We start from the raw sequence: 27,091 nt of genomic DNA on the forward strand, positions 1-27,091 counted from the left end.
ACTTACCATGCTTCTAGAGCGAGACGTAGAAGGAGAAAAGTATTGGGAATAATTTTAGTAAGTAGAACAAATAATTAACAACGTCAGGTTTAACTGCCAGATAGAATCTGTCAAATGATTTGTGGCCTTTTCTCGACAGGCCCAGTCGTCGACAGCATGTTAATTCTTTGTGCAATTTTGTCTTATGATGACATAGTTAGAGACCGTGGCTGTTATTTGAAGACAAATGTTGATGGTGTTGAGACAGCAAGCAGCTACAAATGTATTTTCAGTTCCATTATTCATAAAGTATCGTTACCGGTTTCGAACCATTACGATTCATCTTCAGACAGTTTTCATGCTTTCATTACAACATATTGTCTTTTTTTTACAGTTTAATTGCAGCGAAATGTCAGTTCGGAGTGTTTGTTTTCAGAGTTTTCGTCCAACAGATGTTAATTCATTCCCACTGCATTCTCATTGTTACACACGTAAATTGTTCTCACTGAACACTTTAGATTTGTCACAGAATAGATTTGTAACACGCACCACATGGTTTGATACATAAAGTGCTTACAAACACCTCGGTTTCATACCTCAGAAAAAGTTGTTTTCAGAAGTTTTACTGACTTTCAAAGTAGTCACCAGCATTGTGTAAAGCCCGTTGCCAGCTATGTGGAAGTCTTAGGATACTCCTAGCAGTGCCCGTTATATTGACACTTCGAGCGGTGCGGTCTATTGCCAGACGAATTTGTAGCAGTTCTGAAGCGAATGCGGTGAATTGTTTCTTTCAGTTTAGAAATCGAGTTGAACTCACGAGGGCTTTGTCAGGCGAGTGCAGTAGGTGGTACAGCACTTAGCAGCCCCATCAGTCAAACAGATCAGTAACAGCTTGCACTGTGCGTGCTCGAGCATGGTCCTGCAAAATGATGGTCAGGTTCCGCAGAAAGGGTCACCACTTGTGTCTCTAAGCTGGTCGTAGGTTGTGTTCCAAAAATCATGGTCTTACATCGGTGTGGGACCACCTTCTAAAACAAAACCGGATAGATAAAGAGAAAATTAAATTCGAGTAGTAGGAGAGGGGATAGGGAAGCTTTCGCACATACGTTAACAACATAGTGCTCATTTTGGAAACCTCAATCTTGGACGTAACCCGTAATTTTCATATGACATTGGCTCCATGTGACGGATAATCACACGAGAAAGCCATGATGTCTTTCACTTGAGGATAGCTTTATTCAGTCTCTAATTACAATTGACGTTTCTTCTTTACAGGTTTAGTGAAGCGTGATGTTATCATAGGCCGAACTCGTCGTAATATCAGAAGAAAGAAGTAATATAAATATCGCAGAGTATTTCCACCAACGTCACCCACATTAATCACAGAGGGGTTCAGGGTAAGCGTTAAGAAAATCATCAAGAGCAATCATTTCGCTCACAGATGTCAAGTGACGCATTTCAATACATCGACTGTGTGACTCGTCGATATTTTTATTCACTGCTGATCACGATGGACTTGGATACCCGTTTCCCGAGTCTGGCTTCTAATTGAAAAATTAACCAGCTGGACAACGGTATCAAGTGCCTAGTTTTGGCACAATAGTTAATGACCATACTGAGTGCTACAACTATAAAACTATACGATCAAAATTTATATGTTTTGAAACAACTTTCTGCTTTCCTGTTATTCGGTTAACAGATTCTAAAGCCAAAACCATTTCATTGGAAATGAAGTCCCATGCTTCTTTACCAAGCGTAGGGGAACGATGCGGGAGACCCGCACCGCCTTACTAGGCAAGGTCCTAATGGAGGTGGTTTGCCGTTGCCTTCCTCCGACCGTAATGGGGATGAATGATGATGATGATGAAGACGACACGACACCCAGTCATCTCGAGGCAGGAAAAATCCCTGACCCCGCCGGGAATCGAACCCGGGACCCCGTGCTCGGGAAGCGAGAACGCTACCGCGAGACGCACCGCTTTTTTTAACAGCTCTCTTTTATATGTCAAAAACTTCAGGTCACACGTTCTTATTTAGTTTGACGATTCCACGTATCATACTAGCGTTTTAGACAGTGTCCATCTTGCATTGTTTTGTTGATGTCGTTAATTAGCCATCTCTGTAACGTCTTCCGAGAAAGGCTTGAAAGGCAGTACAAAGGAAGACGATACGCACACATTTGCATTCTGAGGTGGGGGGTCCCAGAATATACCCAGATGCAGTTTATTAACTCATGAATATCAGCGATATCCAAGTCGAGGCGATAAATATTTATGAAGAAACTTACGACTGGGGTTGCATTGACCCCATGTCCTTCCCTCGGCGCTCTGAAAATTCTCATCGACTCCAGTATTCAGTTTGCTTCACCTTAACGAACACTCAGAATCGTTTCACCATCCACATATTTAATACAATTAACCGTCGACCGATTCGCTGCACCAATTCCACAGTTCGCTTGTTTGAAAACATTATGTCTGCTCCTTGAAAAAGTTTCTGGAATTCATTGTACAAACCAGAGACACTCAAATGAGCCTTTGTTTCCTTAAGATAATAGTGTACAAAAACTGTTCATCAACGAAACAGAATATATTTCATCCCTTAATTTTCTTCTCGACCGTGGTAAAGAATTCTAACTTTATCCCAGAAGACAGAAATAACTTCTATTATAGTAGATATGAAAGATAATAGCAAAAGTAACATATCAAACTACAACGAAAATTGTTTTACTTTGACCGATTTTTTTGTCAGAAGTCGTATTAAAAAAAAACTCGTATGACTAAAGGCCATTCATTGAGAAATTGCAGTATTAAATTGCACGGTTACTCCATCAGTTGTACTCAAGCTTTTTGTTGGTGCTATCGTAAGTTCAAGGGTATAAAGAGAAAGAAGAAAAAAGGCGGAAAGTTTGAACTTTCCCTAACTGATACGAATCAGATTGTCTGCAAATGGTTCCTATCCGTTTTTTTTATGGCTTTAATAAATTATCAAATCCTAGTAAATATTATGTGCGGAAAATGGACAACTACGTATTCCTCTGCAGTGAGGACGAGAAGCTTTTATCATTTTTTCATATATCAAATAGGTTCGTTAAATCCTGTTTCTACTACAGGATACTAGAGAATAGAGAGTGTACCGTTTTGGTCTATCAGGTTTGGGTAGCAGGAGAAGTTCATGGATTCAGGGCTGTCCTAATAACAACGAATTCTTTTTTTCTCCTCTTCAAATCGCGCATTCGTCAATAAGGGATATAAATGCCATAATCGAGTGAAATAAAAGTATCCTACATCTATTCGTATTCCACTATCATCATCGGCTTGATATATGGACGTCACCCGCGTTTAGTCTTTCACGAATGAGCCTTATTCATGGCCTCTCTTCTTGAACTTTCCTAGACCTCTGTTTCAATGCAGTACGTATTTTATGTCTGATAGTGGTAATAGCCGCTCTGAACTCCGTTCGACATGGTCGTTGCATTTATCTCCTGAATCATACATCCGATAATTTTTGGTTCTACTTTAAATGTATTGTAATTTCTTCTTATTTTACTTGATCTAATCTTGTACATACTTTCACAAGTCTTACAAACACCGTCTCCTTGTTAACGATTCGAGGTACTAATGCCATAGAGAAATAGAGGAACTCTCACAGTTTTATAAATTTAATTTTGGTTCCTTATAGCAGATTATTTTTTTAAGTTCTTTACACCGTTTCCAAAATAATATATTCCAGTTTTACAAGAATTGTATTTATTTGTTGTTCTAGATCACTCAATTGATTTCCAAGACAGGTAAAACTTGTTGGCACCTTTGATGTAGTAATTACAGATTACAGTGATTATTACTTATTACATTATCTTATAAATGACCACTACACGTTCAGCTGATGTACAAGCCATTAATTTTGAGATTTAGTAGAGATCTTCGTATTATATTCCTGGCACAGTACACTCAACAGCAGTTTTTAATTTATGTTCTTCATGATATAGGATTAAAAGCTCATTAGCGAGTCAACAAATGTCATTTGTGTTTCATAGAATATTTGAAGCTTCGCAAGACGTCCACTATGCGTTTATGAAACAGAGCAAGTTAAAAACAATACCCTTATCTAACGCCCTGATTTACTTGGCTGCAATAGAAGCATGGACCATTTAAGTGTTTTCCATTCATCGAGAAAGTGAAAGGCATATTTTTCGGATTATAGCTATCTGACGTAATTGGCACGGTATTAACCGAGAAAATTCATTTTTTAGTCTTTTCTGGGCCAAATCCTTTGATCTTCTCGGTAAAATTGAAATTAAAACGCCACCACGATCTCTCGTGGGTAGGACTTTGATGTTGATGCTGCGGAGAATTTACTTTATTTTCCGACGCAGCACAGTTATTTCTGCCGTTAATCCTCGGTTGCTCATAATATTCGCTTTCGTGAAAATTTATGTTTTTCTTCAACTTATCTTCTGTTGTATTACACACAGGTCTTCAGCACAAAAAGCATTATGTTCTATCAGCAAAAGTACTATTGTTTTCGACTTCTGAAAAATAAAAGAAGTACTCTTAATATAGAATTACATTCGCTGATTCTGGTGCATCAAACAGGCGCTTCTGTTATGGTCTGACTTTTTGAACCTCTCAGTACAACTTCGAGTGTAGCTCAACTGTCCATAACAAACTGAGGCTCCTGTTTCAGTTGCAAATTCAGAACATCCACTAAAGTAGTTATACTAGTCCCTGTGCGGTCCTGTCCTCGAAAAATTCGTTCTTTTCGTTAATCGATTAGTGCGCAAGGTCCAAGCGCCTCGACAGCACAAAAAAGTTTACGTTGTCCATCTACGATTTTTATCTTCACCTAGGATTTTTAGCTTCAATGTTCGGTTGACCTCAGTCGTAGGTAAAAGTGCTGGTTAGTACAATGAAGATTTATTGTTGCAACAGTGCATATCCAGTACATGAAATGATTATATTTACAGATCAATAGGACAAGCGGTTCTGAGGCACCACCTATGCCGGCCGCTGTGGCCGAGCGGTTCTACACGCTTCAGCCCGGAACCGCGCTGATGCTACGGTCGCAGCTTCGAATCCTGCCTCGGGCATGGATGTGTGTTAGGTTTAAATAGTTCTAAGTTCTATTGGGACTGGTGACCTCAGAAGCTAAGTCCCATAGAACTTAGAGCCATTTGAACCATTTGAGCTCCAGCTATATAAGTATTTGGTATAGTCTCCACGGGAGGCAAAGCATGTGCTGGCTCTAGCATACAGTCGATCGTACCGATGGCGAATACTGTCTGGGGATAAGTTATGCTTCGTGTGCTCCCGTAGATCTGTAAGATTTGTTGGTTGACAGGTCGCGTGAATCACTTCTCGTCTCAACATATTCCACACATTCTCTATCAGACAGAAGTATGGGAATCTTTTTGGCAAGGGAAGTTGCTGCACTTATTGCAGAGCACGTTGACTCTCACGGGCAGTGTGTGGGCGAGCATTATCCTGTTGGAACAACATTCAGCACGTACCGAGCGCTGGTTATAGCTTCCACTCTAGAAACACCGTATGTGGAAGAGATCTGTAGCTTGTAGCGACCCAGACCATAAGGCTGCGGTGCGACCAGTGTGTCTTGGACGAATGCACTCTACGAGACAGCGGTCACCAGGTCTACGTCGTATGTGAAAACGACCAACCATTGAGAGCAGGCAGAATCTGCTTTCATCGCTGAAGACCACGGCGCGCCATTCCATCTTTAAAGAGATCCTCTGACGGCACCAGTCGAGCCGTGCACGTAAGGGGATGCTGCGTCGTGAGTGCATGACGGGCTAGAGGTGTGGGTGCCTCTAGTCTCACTGCTAATAACAGGTTCGCACTACACTGACCCTTCTGGCTGTGAGTATTCCCTATTAAAAGGCAGACGGCGCTCTGGTATCTACGACACTACGCTATCTGTTGCTGAACGACGTTGAAACCACTTTCAGTACATCAACTCTCGCCCAGGTGGCATACGTCGTCATCGGCACAAAATCGATGTTGTCTTTCCTGGAGTACAAATCTTTTCCCAGCAGCGTACAAAAGGGGAAAATTATAAGTGCCAAAGTTAACCATTTATATCGGCTCTTACGCTCCGATAGTGCCGGCCGCTTTGGTCTAGCGGTTCTAGGCGCTCAGTCCGGAGCCGCGCGACTGCTACGGTCGCAGGTTCGAATCCTGCCTCGGGCACGGATGTGTGTGATGTCCTTAGGTTAGTTAGGTTTAAGTAGTTCTAAGTTCTAGGGGACTGATGACCACAGATGTTAAGTCCCATAGTTCTCAGAGCCATTTGAACCATTTTTGCTCCGATAGTTATCTTATGATGTGTACCACACTCACTGCAACTGCGTTCTACGTCCCTCTCACGTTCTGTACCACTCACAAACATGTTGCGGGAGGAATAATTGTTGATTTTGATAAGTCTCTGTTTAAGCTCGAATCTCCGTAATTTCAGTTTCTGGGTTTCTTCGTAAAATATACTTAGGTGGAAGTACTACATTTTCCAAATCGCCTAGAAAAGTAATTTTGGCAGCAAGCCAATCAGGCAGCAGCAGCCGGTCGAGACAAACGCAGCAAGAGGGAAGTAACCGATTTTGTGACTTTTACGAGTTCCTAGTCGGGAGCGAATTGTATAGTTTGATCTGCGTGCCTTGACAGTTTAGTTTCTTCAATTTCTGATTGTTAATATAATTTAAAATACCCACAATCTCTCATTTTCGTTAGCATTACAAGTTTCTGATCAGGGGCAAATTATTTAGCCTCACCTGACTGCTTCGGTAGTTTGTTTTTTGGAAGTCTACGTATTAATCTAATTAATTAGACAAGAACTTGGGTGTACGTCAGCGTTTACAGTAGGGATCCGCAGTCCGTTTGTCTGGGTACTTTAGTTTTCCACGGTCTTTAATATGGTTATGGACTGTAATTGTTGTGTGCAGATGCGAGCCGAGTTGGTGACACTTCAATCTCAGCTCCAGGCTTTGATGGCTTCGGTTTCCAGCTTCAAGATGCAGTGGATGGGCACCACTGTTTTGGGCCAGCTGATGGGGTCCAACGGATGTCCAGCACCAAAGAGTCTTCCAATCGTTCCTCACCGGTGACCAGGCCCAGTTACCGCTCGCACTGACGTGGGAGGTCGCCGGGCTTGGGAGGCGATAAACTTCCCAGGGGGCCGCACGTAAGGCCTCCCCTGTTAGTCTGACAAACAGCATCCAGGTGCTGTCTGTGACTGACTGTGCCACTCAGCCAGACGCAGTCGTCCGTCCTGTTTCAGAGGAAACCTCTCAGCCTGCAAGATCCGAGCCGGCCGAAGTGGCCGTGCGGTTAAAGGCGCTGCAGTCTGGAACCGCAAGACCGCTACGGTCGCAGGTTCGAATCCTGCCTCGGGCATGGATGTTTGTGATGTCCTTAGGTTAGATAGGTTTAACTAGTTCTAAGTTCTAGGGGACTAATGACCTCAGCAGTTGAGTCCCATAGTGCTCAGAGCCATTTGAACCATTTTTTGCAAGATCCGAGCTGTCAGAGAGTGTGGGATTATTGATGGTTGGGAGTTCCAGCATTGGGCGCGTTATGGGAGCCCTTAGGGACATGGCTACCAAGACGGGGAAGAAAGCCATGTGCACTTGGTGTGCATACCGGGTGGAGTCATTCCAGACATGGAACGGGTCCTACTGGATGCATGAAGAGCGCAGGGTTCAGCCTGCTGCAGGTGGTGGCTCACGTCGGTATCACTGATGTGTATCACTTCGGATCACAAGAGTTCCTCTATGGTTTTGACAGGCTAACACAAGCGGTAAAAGCTGACAGACTTACTTTCGAGATCAAAGCTGAGCTGACCAATTGCATCATAGACGACAGGTCCGACTGCGGACCTCTGGTACAGAGCCGAGTGGAGGGGCTGAGTCGGAGGCCCAGACGGTTCTGCGACCGTGTAGGCTGCAGATTCCTTGACTTGCCCCAGAAGGTGGTTGGGTTTCTGGTTCCGCTGAATAGGTCAGGAGCCCACTATGCGCAGGAGGCGGCTACACGGGTAGCAGGGGCTGTGTGGCGTGGACTGGGCAGTTTTTTAGGTTAGAAGGTCTCGGGAAAACACAAAAAGGGCTTTAGTCAAAAAGGGTTCAGGCTGAACACGGGAAGAATGTAAATACAGGAACCATCGGTATAACAGTTGTAAATTGTCGTAGCTGCGTTGGAAAGTGTCAGAGCTCAAGCACCAATAGAAAGCACTGATGCTCAAATCGTTATAGGCACTGAAAGCTGGCTAAATCCGCAGTTAAGTTCAGCCGAAATTTTTACGAAGAACCTAGTGGTGTTCCGAAAGGATTTGCTAAACACAGTTGGCGGTGGCGTGTTGGTTGCTGTTAGAAGTAGTTTACCCTGTCGTGAAATTGAAGTAGATAATTCCCTTGAGTTAGCATGGGCAGAGGTTATTCTTGGCAACCGAAATACAATAATAATGGAATCTTTTGACCGACCTCCAAATTCAGATGATACAATTGCTGAAAGGCTCAAAGAAAGCTTGAGGTTGAGTTCAAACATGTATCCGACCGTAATTTACCCTCGGTATGTTGGCGAAAATACATGTTTAATTCCGGGGGTACGCACGGAACATCATCCGAAATTGTGTTAAACGCATTCTCGAAAAATGGTTTCGAGCACTTAGTTCATGAGCCCATGCGAATAGTAAACAGTTGTGAAAACACACTTGACCTCTCAGCAACAAATAATCCTGTGCTAATAACGAGTATCAAAACAGACGCAGGGATTAGTGAACACAGGGGGTTGTCGTAGGGAGATTGAATATTGTGAACCCCAAATCCTCCAAAAATAAACGAAATTTATACCTACTCAAAAAAGGAGTTAAAGTTTCACTTGCCGCCTTCTAAGAGACAGTAACCACTCCTTCCACATCAACAATGGTAATGTAGACCAGATGTGGATTGAATTCAAAGAAATAGTGTCGGCAGCAATTGAGAGATTTATACCGAATAAATTAACAAACAACGAAGCTGATCCTCCTTTATACACAAAATGGATCAGGACACTTCTGCAGAAGCAACGAAAAAAACATAGGCTACCAAATTTAAACGGACGCAAAATCTTCAAGATTGACGATCTTTTACAGAAGCTCGAAATTTATCGCGGACGTCAATGCGAGATACTTATAATAGTTCCCACAACGGGACTTCGTCTCGTAACCCGACAGATAATCCAGAGACATTACGGTCGTATGTGAAGCAACCTAGCGCCAAGACACAATCAAGTACTATCTACGACAGTGCTGCCAAATCAGATTTACTAAACACAACCTTCCAAAATTGCTTCACCACGGAAAACGAAGTAAATATTCCAGTATTCGAATCAAGAACAGCTGCAAACATGAGTGACATACAAGTAGATATCGTCGGAGTAGTGAAGCAACTTAAATTATTTAACAAAAGCAAGTCCTCCCGTCCAGATTGCATACCAGTTGGGTTCCTTTCAGAGTATGATGATACAATAGCCCCATACTTAACAATCACATATAACAGTCCACTCGACCAAAGATCCGTACCCAAAGACTGGAAAGTTGCACAGGTTACACCAATATTACAGAAAGGTAGTAGGAATAATCCACAAAATTACAGGCACATATCATTAACGTCGATATGCAGCAGAACTTTGGAACAAATACTTTGTTCGAAAATTATGAATTGAAAAATGGTTCAAATGGCTCTGAGAACTATGGGACTTAGCGTCTGAGGTCATCAGTCCCCTAGAACTTAAAACTACTTAAACCAAAGTAACCTAAGGACATCACGCACATCCATGCCCGAAGCATGATTCGAACCTGCGACCGTAGCGGTCGCATGGATCCAGACTGAAGCGCGTAAAACCGCTCGGCCACACCGGCCGGCAATTATGAATTACCTCGAAGACCACGGTCTATTTACACACAGTCAACACGGATTTAGAGACATCGTTCTTATGAAACACAACCATCTCTTTACGTGCACAAAGTGCTGAGTGCTATCGACAAAGAATTTCAGTGATTCCGTATTTCCAGATTTCCGGTGGGCTTTTGACACTGTACCATATAAGTGACTTGTAAAATTGCGTGCTTACGGAATATCGTCTGAGTTATGTGATTGGATTCGTGATTTCCTGTCAGAGAGGTCAAAGTACGTAGTAACTGACGGAAAGTCATCGAGTAAAACAGAAATCATTTCTTGCGTTCCCCAAGGTAGTGTTATAGGTCCTTTGCCGTCCCTTATTTATATCAACTAACCGGAAACAATTTAGCAGCCGTCTTAGGTTGTTCGCAGATGACGCTGTCTCTTATCGACTAGTAAAGTCATCAGAAGATCAAAACCAACTGCATAACAATTTAGAAGAAGTAACTGCATGCGAAAATTGGTAGTTGACCCTAGATAACTGAAAGTTTGAGATCATCCAAATGAGTGTTAAAAGGTATCCATTAAACTTGGTTTACACAATAAATCAGTCAATATCTAAAGGCCATAAATTCAACAAAATACCTAGGAATTACAATTACGTACAATTTAAATTGGAAGTAACACATAGGAAATGTGGTGGGGAAGGGTAACCAAAGACTGCGTTTTATTGGCAAGACGCTTAGAAAATGTAATAGAGCTGCTAAAGAACCTGCCTACACTACATTTGTCCTGCCTCTCTTAGAATATCTCTCCGTGGTGTGGGATCCTTGCCAGATACGACTGACGGGGTACATCGAAAAAGTTCAAAGAAGGGCAGCACGTTTTGTATTATCGCGAAATAGGGGATAAAATGTCACTGAAGTGGTATAGGATTTAGGGAGTAGGTCATTAAAATCATTAAAACAAACGCGTTTTTAGTTGCGGCAGAATCTTCTCACGAATTTTCAGTCACTAACTTTCTCCACCGAACGCGCAAATTTCTTGTTGACATCGACCTACACAGGGGGAAACGATCACCATAGTAAAATAAATGAAATCAGAGCTCGCGCGGAAAGATAGAGGTGTTCGTTTCTTCCGCTCGCTGTACGAGCTTGCAATAATAGAGCATTGTGAAGGTGGTTCGATGAACCCTCTGAGAGACACTCAAATGTGATTTGCAGGGTACCCATGTCGATGTAGACGGACCACATAGTGATGCGCCGGGTCTATGTTGTGACGTTGGGGTGGGGACGAGCATCACTGTGACGCTATAACGTTTTCTAAACGAGACGCACTCTTCTTCATTAGACATACTCTACAATCTCTGTCAGTCCTAACTGGTAAAAGCAGTAGTAAAGTATCTGTCGGACGATAGATTTATAAGCTGTTTCTTTCGTCAGTAGTGTACCTTTGAACGGGTAACCTTTTCTGAGCATTCTTGCAACGAATTTCTGTTTTAAGAATTTCTTACGGTTAGTTTTGTCTGGTCGATGTACTTTAAATACTTCCAGTTGTTTAACAGATGTAAATGCTTCAAACGATTGTTATGCAGTAGTGTAATCATACAATAATAGGCTTTTCCTACTATTTATACGCAGTACGATGTATTTCTTTACGTTGAGAACCTACTGTAAACTCCTGCACCCCATCGATCATTACTACAAAAAATGGTTCAAATGGCTCTGAGCACTATGGGACTTAACATCTCTGGTCATCAGTCCCCTAGAACTTAGAACTACTTAAACCTAACTAACATAAGGACATCACACACATCCATGCCCGAGGCAGGATTCGAACCTGCGACCGTAGCAGTCGCGCGGTTCCGGACTGAGCGCCTAGAACCGCTAGACCACCGCGGCCGGCGATCATTACTGCAAACAGAGATCTTGCGAAACTCAGCTCACCCTGTTCATTCATGGTGTCAACAGCGCTCTAGACATCGGGGTTCAGGTTCATGCCTTGTTCCTCTACTTCAGGAAGGTGTGTGACATTGTCCCACGTTACCTTTCTGTGAAAAGAAATACGATCTTCTGAGTATCAGACCAGATTTGTGACTGCATTAAAGATAGAAGTCGCCATGCCGCTCTAAACGGAACGAAATCGACTGATGTAAAGGTAATTTCTGGAATACGCAAGACAAGTGTGATAGGACCGTTACTGTTTATTTTGTATATACATTATATAGCACGGGCGTCGAAGGCTCTACAAGACTGTTTGAAAATGATTCGCTTGCCTAAAATAAGGAAGCAACACCAGAAGACAGTAACGATTTGCAGAAGGACTACAGAGGATTGATGAATGGTGCAGAAAGAATGAAGGATGGAAAATTTGACGTCTCGTCGACATCGTGGTCATTAGAGACGGAGCAAAGTTCGGATTGCGTCGAGCGTGGGGAAGGAAATCGGCCGTTTCTTTTCAAAGGAACCATTCCGCATTTTCATGATTTAGGGAAATCACGGTAAACCTAAATGAGGATGGCCAGAAGTGTGTTTGAACCGTCGTCCTCCCGAATGGGAGTCCAGTGTACCGCACACTCCGCCACCTCGCTAGGTAGTGGTGCACGGACCGGCAGTTGATCCTGAACGTAAATAAATGTAAGATAACGTGCATACAGTGGAGAAGAAATCCACCACTATACGGCTACACTACTGACGACGTATTGCTGGAAACAGTATCCACTGCAAAATACCTAGGAGTGGAATGACCACATAAAACAAAGAGCAGAAGCAACAGATGCCAGACTGAAATTCGCAGAATGAATCTTAAGAAAATGTAATTCACCAACTGTAGAACTGATTGACAACGTAGGGACTCAATCCCACGACCATCGGATTACCGTTCCGTGTTATTTCCGCTGCACCAATCGCTACCTGGAAACTCTCCTAATATAAATGGCTCATATCTGCACGACCGGCGCCTATCATGCCATTTTTTTCCAAGTCTCGCCTACCACTTCTGTTACTTTCATTTGTGACCAAGCCCTAGATACACAACAAATCTCGGCGAAATCGGTGATGACGGGTAATCGCGGACCCCTGGTAAGTGCACTCATTGTGCCGAGTTCTGTATAAATCTGAATCAATTTCCCAATCACTGCTTTGTCATCACATATCCTGAGAATCCCTGAAGTTTCGTTTTCTTTTCTTCTGTCATTCTGTGTGATTCACTATTTTTGCCAGGCAGGGCAATCTTGATGTACGAAAGGCAATGCTGTCACTGGCTGATTGACTCATTATTGCCCAGCCAAAACCGCTATGGACAGAGACTTCAAATTTGGAAGTGTGGTACTGTAGACGTCGTTTAGGAACGGATTGTAAGGAATTCCACTTCTTGGGTGTGCGGAAGCGAGGGTGAAGGTGAAATAGGGGATGAATCATTTTTTTAATGTCTATGTTAAGGCAATTTTGAATCCAGACCAATGAAAATCCGTATTTATTTCCTCGGTCTGGGATAAAGAAATATGTGTTTCAACATTTTTGGAAATTTAACCTTATAGGAGTGATATAGTAAAAGCTTTCACTGAAAATATATCATTATTAAGAACTACTAAAGTACTTTTAAAGCTACGTGTATGAACGTTAGCATTTCACTTTTCGGTTACAAAAAAATGAGTTTCAGTGTTTTAGGAATAAACAACTATGGGGGGTGAAACAGTAGACTAGATCTTCTATGAATATAGTTTGTTAAGAAAGCATTTTTGAAACTAAATCTAAAAACATTTAAATTTGTCTTCTGTGTTAGAAATAAAAAAAACGTGTTTCACAGTTTCTGGAAATTCAACCGCCATGGAGGAGAAACGAGGGATGAAAGTTTTCCTGGAAATGTTTCACTCTGCAAACATTTTAGAAGTTAAATCTATAAAAATTTGTATTTGGTTTCTCAGTTAGAAAATATAAAAAAACATATACCTATGACAATTTCTATTTGACATCTTGGTTGTAAATAAAAAATACGTGTTTCAGTGGTTTTAGAAATTCAACCCCTAAAGGATTGCAGTAGAGAGTGAAAACTTATAAGAAAGTATTTCGTTACATTAAAAAAAATTAAAGGTAAATTTGTGAAAATTAGTATTTCTCTTCTCTGTTAGATATAAGGAAATAATTATTAGGGGATGAAATGTGCCACGAAAATACCTCCACAAGAACGCAAAAGGCATGGTTACCAAAAATATGGTAACCAGCTACGATAATCGTTTTTTCGTCAGAAGTACATTCGGAAAAGACCATGCTTATATGGTCTTAGCGTCAAAAGATTAGAAGGTGTTGCAACATGTGAACAACATAAAAATTCGATTAAGTAAAAGACGAAAATCTCTTCAGTACGTACAGTCTTCGCGAACGAAGAGGTATGCAAGAAAGAAGAACGTGCAAATGGTATGCGAGCTGTACAGGATGGGGAAACCTGTCTGATAGCCAACGAACTTTGCTGAAATCTCACCATCATCGACCACAAAGAGAAAGAGCTGTTACTTGTTTCAATTTATTTTTAATACAAGGTGACGATTAGTGTTTTCCTAGAATTTGATAACGTATTATGTAATAAATTAAGCGTTTAGCTGACTCCAAATTACTCTGTTGTAGAAGTCGTAATTTGTATCCTATAGCATGTGAATAAATTTCATAAAGTATGTGTTTCATTAGCATTACAGAGAGATGGAAAATTATCAGTGCTGCTTCACAACGCTAAGGATTTGTGTGAATTGCTGAACTTGTTAATAATTATTGTGCTCACTGGAAAAATAAATCATTAACATTTTAGTTAAATTTAGTGAAGTACAAGGAATCAGTTCGAATAGTTACGATTAATGTTTTGCGATCTATACTGGTAGTTCGTGGAGTGGTTCTGCATTCTCAGATTTCAATAAGAAAATTCATCTTTCAGATTCGAAACACCTTCAGCATTCCAGTACAGAGTTTCTAAAGTAAAAAAAGAAGAACCACTTTAACTGTTTCATTGGATAGCTTGTTAGATACTGTGGGATAGTGGGGATATATTGCAAGTACGTGATTTTATTGCTGATATAAATTTATTTTAAAAACCTTATTAGTCGGCTGTATAAACAAATCAGTAAATTAAATAAAAATAATTGCTCATTCTAACAGTATACACGACTCAAATTATTATCGGAATCCATGTTACATAGAAAGGAAAAATATATAAAATAGTAAAAGGTATAAATACTATTAGGGCGTGTTACGTGATCCATATTTAATTACTGTGAATTATAGTCGGTCATCATGGTAGAGATTCAGTTACTAATTTGCTATCGATCCGAAAATGTCTTGTAATAAATGCCAAAACCACTAATCCGAATAAACATAAAAAGTGACCAATTGCTACATAATCGCTGTATAATTCTCCAGCCATCCAGGAGCTATTTATTTTTATGTAAATACAGTCACAGATCACAATGTTTACTTACCAGGTTTTTAATTTCGGCCAACGATGACCATCTCACGTCTTAAGATGGCTAACGTTGACCGAAAATAAGAGCCTGATTAATAAACATTGTGATCCGTGACTGCATTTATAATAAAATATTTAAAAAGTGACCGAGGTGGCGTGTGTGTTTCTTTGCTACGTTGAAAGTGGTCACGATATCCACAGATGTCATGTTGTCAATTATGAATTAGATCCTCGCCTGTATGAATGAGAAGCGTCAGGAATCAATTTCAGAAAGGACTGTAATGAAATAAATGTATCCCCTAGGCCTCAGGAGCCGATGATCAGCTTGTATGTTGCTACCTCCCAACATTACTTTCGGCCACTCAGTGTGCATTGAACAACCTTGGAATTGACAATATTGCTATTAATACCTCTAACTACGTAAGTTCGCAAGTCGTCCTGCATGGTCCGTCAGTGTTCTTAACTTTACCATTGCTAATAATGATACCCTGCAGCATGGTAACGGATGGGTAACTGTAGCCCTTGTCGGTGGACCTAAAGTCGGTTAACTTGCAGGGCTTGGAAGTTGTCATGTTGTCAGCTATGAATGAGAAGCATCAGGAATCAATTTTAGAAACGATTATAATGAAACAAATTCATCCCCTAGGCTTCAGGAGCCGACGATCAGCTTGTATGACGCTACCTCCCAACATTACTTTCGGCCACTCAGTTTGCATTGCACAAGCTTGGCGATAAACTACTACCTTGCAAGACACCTCTATATTTAAATCAGACTTGTCTAGCAATACTAACTTGATCCTCTCCTTGGCTTATTGTCCATCAGGTACGTCCATTAGAGAGAGAGAGAGAGAGAGAGAGAGCAATGGCAGAATAACTCTTAAAAGGGCAGAGAACAACAGAGGTGTTGGTAGTAGTAGATATCCGAGCGAAGATAAACATTCTGAAGCGATTACCACAGTGTGGAAGACTAAACCCGCGGTAGTGGGCCGTAGGCGTGAGGGCAGAAGAGACGCCCGGAACACTTTGCCCCCTCCCTCGCCGCCGCGACGCTGATGACGCAATGCTGCCGCTGCTAATGCGTTTCTTATGTCCGGACGAGGGCGCTGCGCGCGGAAGTAGCAGTTTGCGAGTAATGAAATTCTGGTGGCTCTTCAAACTGCTCGGGGCAGGGGCGGCGGCCCGGCCCGACGTCGCGCGCCGTCTCGCGTCGCTTGGGCGGCGAGGGCGACGGGCAGCGCCGCCCAACTTAAACGCGCTTTTCCCACAGTTAGTCTGGCGAGCACCACTCGCTCCAGGGGACGCAGATACAGGGTGTTTCAAGAATGACCGGTATATTTGAAACGGCAATAAAAACTAAACGAGCAGCGATAGAAATACACCGTTTGTTGCAATATGCTTGGGGCAACAGTACATTTTCAGGCAGACAAACTTTCGAAATTACAGCAGTTACAATTTTCAACAACAGATGGCGCTGCGGTCTGGGAAACTCTATAGTACGATATTATCCACATATCCACCATGCGTAGCAATAATATGGCGTAGTCTCTGAATGACATTGCCCGAAACCGTTGACAACGTGTCTGGCGGAATGGCTTCACATGCAGATGAGATTTACTGCTTCAGCTGTTCAATTGTTTCTGGATTCTGGCGGTACACCTGGTCTTTCAAGTGTCCCCACAGAAAGAAGTCACAGGGGTTCATGTCTGGCGAATAGGGAGGCCAATCCACGCCGCCTCCTGTATGTTTCGGATAGCCCAAAGCAATCACACGGTCATCGAAATATTCATTCAGGAAATTAAAGACGTCGGCCGTGCGATGTGGCCGGGCACCATCTTGCATAAACCACGAGGTGTTCGCAGTGTCGACTAAGGCAGTTTGTACCGCCACAAATTCACGAAGAATGTCCAGATAGCGTGATGCAGTAATCGTTTCGGATCTGAAAAATGGGCCAATGATTCCTTTGGAAGAAATGGCGGCCCACACCAGTACTTTTTGAGGATGCAGGGACGATGGGACTGCAACATGGGGCTTTTCGGTTCCCCATATGCGCCAGTTCTGTTTATTGACGAAGCCGTCCAGGTAAAAATAAGCTTCGTCAGTAAACCAAATGCTGCCCACATGCATATCGCCGTCATCAATCCTGTGCACTATATCGTTAGCGAATGTCTCTCGTGCAGCAATGGTAGCAGCGCTGAGGGGTTGCCGCGTTTGAATTTTGTATGGATAGAGGTGTAAACTCTGGCGCATGAGCCGATACGTGGACGTTGGCGTCATTTGGACCGCAGCTGCAACACGGCGAACGGAAACCCGTGGCCGCTGTTGGATCACCTGCTGCACTAGCTGCGCGTTGCCCTCTGTGGTTGCCGTGCGCGTTCGCCCTACCTTTCCAGCACGTTCATCCGTCACGTTCCCAGCCCGTTGAAATTTTTCAAACAGATCCTTTATTGTATCGCTTTTCGGTCCTTTGGGTACATTAAACCTCCGTTGAAAACTTCGTCTTGTTGCAACAACACCGTGTTCTAGGCGGTGGAATTCCAACACCAGAAAAATCCTCTGTTCTAAGGAATAAACCATGTTGTCTACAGCACACTTGCACGTTGTGAACAGCACACGCTTACAGCAGAAAGACGACGTACAGAATGGCGCACCCACAGACTGCGCTGTCTTCTATATCTTTCACATCACTTGCAGCGCCATCTGTTGTTGAAAATTGTAACTACTGTAATTTCGAAAGTTTGTCCGCCTGAAAATGTACTGTTGTCCCAAGCATATTGCAACAAACGGTGTATTTCTATCGCTGCTCGTTTAGTTTTTATTGCCGTTTCAAATATACCGGTCATTTTTGAAACACCCTGTAAGTATTATACGCGTGTCTAGGGCCCTGCTAGTGGATGGGTGAGAGGTGAATCGTCCCCTGTAACATCTGGAACAGTACTCGGTTTGCATGATACCTCTCCAAACGACAAAATTTCAGCACTAGGGAATATGTCAGAGAGCGATACTTTACTTTTTGTTCGTATAATACGTAGCGCGAAGAACACAAGATTAAATTCGAAGCTGTGATCTTGCGATATACTGCTTTCAAAATTTGGTATGAAGAGCTGTGTAACGAATTGAACTACGTGTGGGTGTTGGAAACGGGTAGGTCAGTACACGCTGCTCCAAATCAGTGTCATAGTCAGTGGGTGAGAGATCTGCAAATCGTGCTGGCCAGACCAACCGTTGAATATACGCTTTATCGTGGTACGCCAGTTCAGCATAGGCAACACACGGTATTGCATTATCTTGAAGAAATATAAAGTCGTGGAGACCTCTAAGATCGGGGAACAGCCACTGGTCACAATGCGTCGCCTGCCGTCTGTATTATCTACGTGAACCAGAGTTAGGAGTGTTGTGCAACTACACACATCAAAGAATGTTTTGCATCACCCCGGTTCCCAGAACTCCTGAACATAGACGTTGACTGTGAATATTGTGTCACAGACACAGTCCCTTTGACTGTTCATAGATGTCACTAAGCCTGCCCAAAGATATAAACAACCATGCACGAGCAGCGCCTATTACACGAAGGGGGTCCGACAGTCGATGAGTTCCAGTCATTCAACCAGGAAGGAGATGCACGGCTAGTGCCTAGACGGTCATTACCGTGGTTCGATAGTGTCCGCATTGTTACTTTGTGCCAGGAAGGGCTCTCAACAAGGTAAGTGTCCAGCGTAAGTGTAAGCGTCTCGGAGTGAACCAAAGCGATGTTGTCCGGAGAGAGGCAGGAACTGTCGATCAAATGCCTCGCTCAGGTCCGCAGCTCGTGGTCTCGCGGTAGCGTTCTCGCTTCCCGAGCACGGGGTCCGGGTTCGATTCCCGGCGGGGTCAGGGATTTTCTCTGCCTCGTGATGACTGGGTGTTTTGTGACGTCCTTAGGTTAGTTAGGTTTAAGTCGTTCTAAGTTCTAGGGGACTGATGACCATAGATGTTAAGTCCCATAGTGCTCAGAGCCATTTGTACCATTTGAACCTCGATCAGGCCGCTACCTACGGAATATGGCTCGGAGGAACCCGGACAGCAACGCCACCATGATGAATAGTGCTTTTCGTGCAGCCACGGGATGTAGTGTTATGACTCAAACTGTGCGCAATAGGCTGCATGGTGTGCAGCTTTACTCTCGACACCCATGGCGAGGTCCATCTTTGCAACCACGACACCATGCAGTGCCGTACAGATGGGCCAAACATCATGCGGAATGGACCGCTCAGGTTTGGCATTACGTTCTCTTCACTGATAAACTGACAAATGGTGCATATGCCTTAAACCAGACAATCGTCGGAGACGTGTTTTGAGGCAACCCGATGAGGTTGAACGCCCTACACACACTGTATGGTGATACAACATGCAATGCGTGGTTTTCATGCACAATATTACGCACAGTTTGAGTCATAACACTACATCCCGTGGCTGCACGAAAGCATTATTCATCATGGTGGCGATGCTGTCCGGGTTCCTGAGAGCCATATTCCGTAGGTAGCGGCCTGAGCGAGGTTCAAATGGTTCAAATGGCTCTGAGCATTATGATCTCTATTCCAATTTCCTGTACAGCTTCCGGAACTCTCGGTATCGAGGTGATCCAAAACTTTTTTTTAATGTGTGAAATAGCACTCCGCACCATCATGCCAGGTGCTGTGCCCGTATGACGATACGATCATCCTCGTCAAAGCCTCCACATGAGAACTGGGATCCACCTGAAAGGACGACATAATGCCTCTACTGTACCTGGTATTGTCTTTGGTCGCACCTCTATAGGGGCGATTTTCTATGCAGCCTCGTCTAGGAAAGCTGCAACAGTGGTCGCTAGCAGGGGTAACCGACTATGTCGTACAGTTGTGTTGATACTCACTTGCTGCAAGCATGCGCATTTCCCAATTCATGTTCCACGATTCTGCAAGAAGGAACTGCCATCTTCGGGCTAATCGTGCGCGATCAGATCCTCTTTTGCGTCGGGTGTGACCGTCATGAGCTGACTGATTCTGTATTCCCATGATCTTCGTGAAACCTTGACCAACGTTAGCTCTAATACCTCGGAGAGATAAAACCTCTCAGTGGACCACATTCGTGGCGCTGTCGTGTTTTGACACGTGCTGACGCACAGTTGCCTTGTTACACGAGGCATGAGACCTTCTCACAAACAACCATCGTTGTATTTCCTTTTCTTTATTTTCTAAGAACAGGGTTTGGTGTTAAGGTAGGCAGTATGGTTTCAATGGCAATACGCTGCTAAGTGAACGTGAATGATAACCGTATCAAGCATAGTCAATACGATAGAGTGGTACCACTAGAATTACCAAAGTGGTAAAAATGACCCTGTTTTTGTTTTTAATTGACAGTTATGTTTCATAGACTCATTGGAGCAACATTTCCTATTATGAGTTTTATTCGTTTGGAATGTATTTTCATTATAGTGAAAAATACACATTTCTCGAAGATGATTTTCTAGGTTTCATCTTTAAAGCCCAGAGTGATCATGTTGCGTCCTAATAGAAAGTATTGTCATTTTGTTTACTGTTATGCCTTAGATTTATTTCATACACTCCCAGATTTCATCTACTTTACTTTGTGATGCAATTATTAAGTTTTGTTTGTGTTACTATGCAGTGAACAGACAAAAACGGTCTCTAGAAACTTTATCTCTGTTTGTCATTCCGTCGCAAATCTCGCTTTATTTTTTGCACTTCCTTACTGAAGCCACTTTATTTCATGATGTAGTAAATGACTTTTGTTCGTATTATTGTGGTATATGTGGTATCGATAGCAACGATGCCACGGCCAGTTCGTAAGTTGGCACTACGAGGCACCGACGACGGAGCCCTCTACCCGGCGCTGTGCTCTATGAGCTCCGCTCCGGATTCTCCCCGTTTGATCAAGAGCAGACGGCCGGGACACTTCGCTTCAGCTTCGCTTCATATAGAGACTTTACTCTACTTACGACGGGTCTAAGGCTTTGCGCCTACGTACAAAGTTATGTATGCCTCCGTAAATATTCATGCACCACTAAACCACTTTTACTTTCTAGCAGTACCGACGTGTATTACCTTTTCCTGCTCCTACTCGCTTCCTTCATTCGGCCAAACTTTCAGTTTTCAGGAGCAGACCCACGCGCCGCCATTCAGGCGGAATACAAAAGTATAAATTAACAACAATATTCATTATACGACGTAATTTTGTTGCTGACCCCTTACAAGAATCAGTATAACGAAACTGATAGTGAGATGAATCTTGAAATGCATCGACAATCTAATTTGCATAATGATGAGCTACTTTCAGAGTTACAAAGCGTTCAAGACGATGATTCAGATGATGGTGGACTTTTTTCTGACTACTTACAAGAGTCTGTGTCGCAAACAACTACATAATATGAATCGCCTACTAATAATGATACTGATTCTTCAAATACTGAAAATTTGAATATACTGTCTAGTAAATGTGTTGTTATTATTATTATTGTTGTTGTTATTGTTATTACCACAACAAAGAAGTTGCTCTTGATGGCTCAGGCTGCATAGAAGCAGTAGTAATTCAGAAGGTGGATGTCGTTCTAACCATAATATTGTGAGATAACTCCTGGACCTGCACCACACGCAAAAGGAAATGTAAGTGATGAACATGTATGAAGTGTTCGGCAATTATTCGAAGATAACTGCTATTCAAATATAGTTTGAAACGTAGTACAATAGAGGCACACAGAGTGCTAGAAAATGACAGCTGGTCAGTAAACACGGAAGAAATAGAAGCATTAATCGCAATTATTTATGCTCATTGTGTAAGTGGTTGCAGACGTACAGACATCCGCAGATTAACGTCAGAATCCTGAGGTCTACCTTTTTGCGTGGGAAACATGAATAGAAATGAAGGGCTCATTTCAATAGTGGTACAGGTACATTTTTGTTCATTTTGAGATACACTGTCCTAAAGTTAAGCGAGCGCTGAAAAATCTGCAGTTGAGACACCAGAAATATTCAAGGTTCTTGCTAGAGATAAACCTTCCTTATTGTTTGTTTGGATAATTAATTTCAGAGGCATTAAGGGCAGAAAAGTGAAGGTAATGAACTGAGATTCTTGAGGTTCAACGAGAAGTCTACACGCTCTCTACGTTTGGCAAACTTGTATCGGTTTCCGCTGCTTAGAACAAATTCATAGAAAAATGCACCCTGTGTTACAAATCCTGATCTGACATAACGACGAACAACTCTTCCTGAGTATAACTAGGTGCCAGCCTACACATTTGCTCACTTCGAAGCCGGACAAGTATGGACAAAAGCAATGGTTAGGTGTATATGTTGACAGCAAATGTATTCTCAATTATTTATCTTGGTAAGGATATTTCAAAATCTCAAGACAAAAGGGGTCACATTTTGTAGTGACGCGACTTATGTTACTATTTTTGTCCAAAGGGAGGAATGTCACTACAGATAATTACTTCGCATCCCTCAAACTTTCCAAAATATTGAAGGAAGAGTCAATGTCTATCACAGTAACAGTGAATAGAGCAAGAATAGAAATACCGTATGCTCTGAAGGCCCTGAAGACCACTCTATATTCGACAAAATACTTGAAAACGTGATGATATTTCGTTGTTGGTCTATCAAGGAAAGAAAGTAAAAAAAAATGTGCCAGTTATGAGTTCTCCTCAGCCTAGTGTTATTGTGAATATAAATGAGGAAAGACTGAAAAAACTCAAAGATATTACAATAGGACAAAGTTTGATGTTGATATGGTAGACAAAATGGGCTGGCAATATTCAGTCAAAGTCTCCTCAACTAGATATCCAGTACAGTACAATATTCTTGACGTATCAGGAATAAATGGATATATAGTACTCAGGGCTGTTACCGGGAAGGAGATGAACATAAACTTTTGCTCACGAACTTGCAAAGGAACTATGCTCTGAGTATGTGAAGCCACTATGTCGTAGACTCACAGAATATTATGAAAAGAGTGGAAATGAAAATGAGGAAAGGCTTTGCACCTACGTACAAAGTTATGTATGCCTCTGTAAATATTCATGCACCACTAAACCACTTTTACTTTCTTGCAGTACCGACGTGTATTACATTTTCCTGATCCTACTAACTTCATTCGACCAACCTTTCAGTTTTCAGGTCATAAATGTCAAGGTCTTAAATTCTGCAAGTTACTAAACTTCCGAGTTTCTAAGAAGACGATTTTTGGAAAATGCACAAAGGAAACTGAATACAAAGACGTCAGTTGTGTAGAACTATGAACTAATTACATCGCTGTAAACATGAATAATTCAGTTTTTCGGTGAATTTAAAACCAAGTAAACTCCCTCACTTGCTTACTCTTGTTTGGGTTTTACGTTTTCCAATAAAATTAGTTTATTTTTAAATAACGGATGTTGCTGGTGTTCTGTTGCATTTTATTCACAATTATGTACCTTAAATGTAAGATAACTCAGGTAGAATCATTAAAATATACTAACTCCACTCAATTTTGAGATAATAATTGAGAACATTTTTGTTGTACAGTAATTGTAAAAATGACTTCTATGGCCATTAGAGATGGCAGCGAAAGGCTGGGCGTCGTAGTGCTAAAGCCACACTTTGCAGCTTGCTCTTACTTTCTGTACACAGTACCAGGAAGCTACAGCAGGACACTCTAAATATGTTCAAAACAAGGAAATACACCAAACAACTGTTTTGCTAAGTTACAGCGGCTTTTTTCTTGCACAAATGCTTATCTGAGCCTTTTCTGACTGATTAAAAAGCGCTTTCGGAGAGAGCTCAGCGATATACACAAAATAATCAAATAGCATCGGGACAATAGCGTCATCAAAACACAGTTCCGTCGCCAGCAGAAGAGGTAACATAAACGTTTGTCACAGAAAACGTATCTACACTGATGAGGCAAATATTACAGCCACCTGTTTAAATAGCATGTTTGTCCACTTTCAGAACATAACATAGCAGTGACTACGTGGAACGGATTCGACGAGTACTTGGTAGGTATGTGGTACCACATGTCTACGCACAGGTAACGCAAATCCCAATCTTCTACTGATAGATGATTCATGCTAACATAGCTGGCACCCGATAGTATCCCAGATAAGTTCCATCACATTCATATCAGACGAGTATGGCGGCCAGTACGACTAGCAGCAAATATGATTGCTGGGAATTTATTGCTAACCTTATTAGGATAAACAGGACCAGGGAGACATCGATGTGACTTCAGTATCATGCTTCCCAGACCATTGCAAAATGCTTGTGGCTTTGTGAAACGGACAGTTGTCCTTCTGGAAGACGCCCTCAGCGTCGGGGAATATGCGAAGAATAAAGAGACTGCGCGTCCGAAATAATGTTGCTGCATCCGTGGTGCGGTGTATGTTGCAGGTAGCCTTGATGACAACTAAACCAGACGCGACCATCGGCCTAGTGTCATATGAAACGTGGTTTCATCATACTAAGCAACACGCTTCCAGTGATCCGTGGTTCTCTCTCTATGATAATGAGTCACAATGCAGTCATAGTTAACAATGTCGTTGGGTACAATTGGAGACACATATGAGTAGCGTGGAGATCTACATTCAACAAAGTACGCTGAATGCGGTACTCCGAAACACTGATGTCGTCAGCAGCAATGTAATCAGTCTGCAAGTACACCTTTGGGGATGTGAGGTCGTGTAGCTGACGTTACGTCCAGGACTGCGCTGGATATCCTCAGAGGCTCTCCTCTGCTGAAGGTTGCCACCAAGAGGTGCGTAAATACACGGCTAAAAGAGCACTAAAGTCTTTGTCGACTCGGAAATAAAGAAAAATCAGCAGTAGTTGGGCATGCTCTTCTGTCGGGAAGCCTCGAAGTAAAGTTTCCTGAAACACAAATTTTATCTACAACGTCAAATTATTATCCACGACTATGTAGACAGGCTATTGAAATTTATAAGGACCAGGATAATTTTAATAGAAAATAGGAGGCAATGAAACTTAGCGACATATGGGCAGTAGCTCTGCAGAATCGCTGGACAATTTTATCTTTGGCAAGACAATTGATAGCTAAGTTTTATCTCTGACAAGGATTATCTCTGCTCCTCACGTGTTGCTTTCACCACGCCCCCTCTCGCACAGTACTTACGTAGCTCTCGGACGTCCGACTGGTCAGTCAGCAAGACTTAGCGGAGGAGCGCCTCTGAGGATGTCCAGCGCAATCCTGGACGAAACGTCAGGAACAGAAGAGTTTCTGAGACCACGACCTCACATCCAGAAAGGTTTACCAGTAGCTATGTCACTCAATCGTGAAGGCCTTCATTCTGTGAATATAATCAGTCGTCAGATCTGCCACCTATCCCACATTACAGAGCGAGGAACTTCCAACACCCTCGTTCTGTGATAAGGGGTGGACGTCCAACACCTTGCCGACTTCTCGTGTTTCACGATCTTCCATCTACTTTTCATAGATACTAACGACAGCAGCACACGAAGAGCTGACCAGCTCCGCCGTTCCCGGACGTAGCCATCAGCCCTTTGACAAAGTCGATTACGTCTGTGCACTTCCCCTTTCTCGCCCCGTATTGACACCAGATCCATTTCTCATTGGACTCATCTCCAATTATGCTCCCAATGTATTAGTTCATTAATGGAGTTTCATCTAAAAGCTATAGATACTGTCACAATATGATAGCTATAAACGTTAGAGATTCGTGGTGTCCATGCACGACTTTTTCCGCTATAACATGGCGCAAACCAAACCCCGATATACACTATGTGATCAAAAGTATCCTGCACCCCCGAAAACATACGTTTTTCATATTAGGTGAATTGTGCTGCCATCTCTTTCGCAACATTTATCTCCGGTAACGAAATACATCTGTAACCCACCACAATTTGAGAAGACTTAAGCTGCGACAGTAGAAGAATAAATTACTCATTATCAAAGCAGTCAGGGGCTCAGATTGGTCTTAACTCCTAAGCGACAAAAATGCAAAGATAAATGTGGACTAAAGTCATTTCTTCTAGATAAGTCTCTCTATTCCATAAATTAAGTTTTATGTGTATTTAAAAAAAGGTAGCACTTGTGGCTGGTTGCAGTTTCAATTATAAACCTCCTGGTAGCACGTGTTGCTAAAGAAATGTAAAGTGCATCAACTTTACATGAGTAACGTCTAACGTGAATCGTCTTATTAAATTTCAGACGTTGTGTATCTTAGTAACCTGTAACTGGCCATAATGTGGCCTTATTTACATTTAAAACAATGTATATGCAGCCTGTGCACTGACTCGTACCACATCATTTAGGCAAAAATCGAGCCACTGATGTACGGAGCACATGACTAAATAAATAGCTACTTCAGTAATGACATGATGTTACTTGAACATGAATGCTTTGCCAGGAAGGGAAAGCTTCCCGAGAACCTGCGCTTAGTCTGGTCCTCTCGAATACCGTCAGGACGGATGCAGAGATAAAAGTTTCTCAATATGCGACCGGTGCACCACTGGGAATGGTTGACGTTGGTACGATGTTCCAAACATTGTCCCGTGGCAGTTTGATATTGGCTCGAATGTCTAAGTCAATTTACACCTCGAGCCCTGTTCAACTTCTGAGATATTCTTATGGGGAATACAAGACGTGATACGTATGTTATGAATGTATTATTGCATGTAACGTTCTTCATTATTAGCGTTTTAATTCTGTTTGAGAATGTCAGTGGCAGACCTCAATTAAAACTACGCAGAAGAGCATTTCGTAAATTCCGGAGGATATTTAAAAGGGAAATCGTTGCGC

General features: G+C 42.4%; 1 protein-coding gene across 1 annotated transcript in view; it reads right to left on the reverse strand.

The window, feature by feature from the left end:
• The window catches only part of LOC126484743 (lachesin-like), a 530,047-nt gene that overhangs the window by 241,831 nt on the left and 261,125 nt on the right, over positions 1-27,091 (reverse strand). The gene's annotated exons all lie outside the window — the stretch shown is intronic.

Source organism: Schistocerca serialis, chromosome 6 (assembly GCF_023864345.2).
Source record: "Schistocerca serialis cubense isolate TAMUIC-IGC-003099 chromosome 6, iqSchSeri2.2, whole genome shotgun sequence".
NCBI lineage: Eukaryota > Metazoa > Arthropoda > Insecta > Orthoptera > Acrididae > Schistocerca > Schistocerca serialis.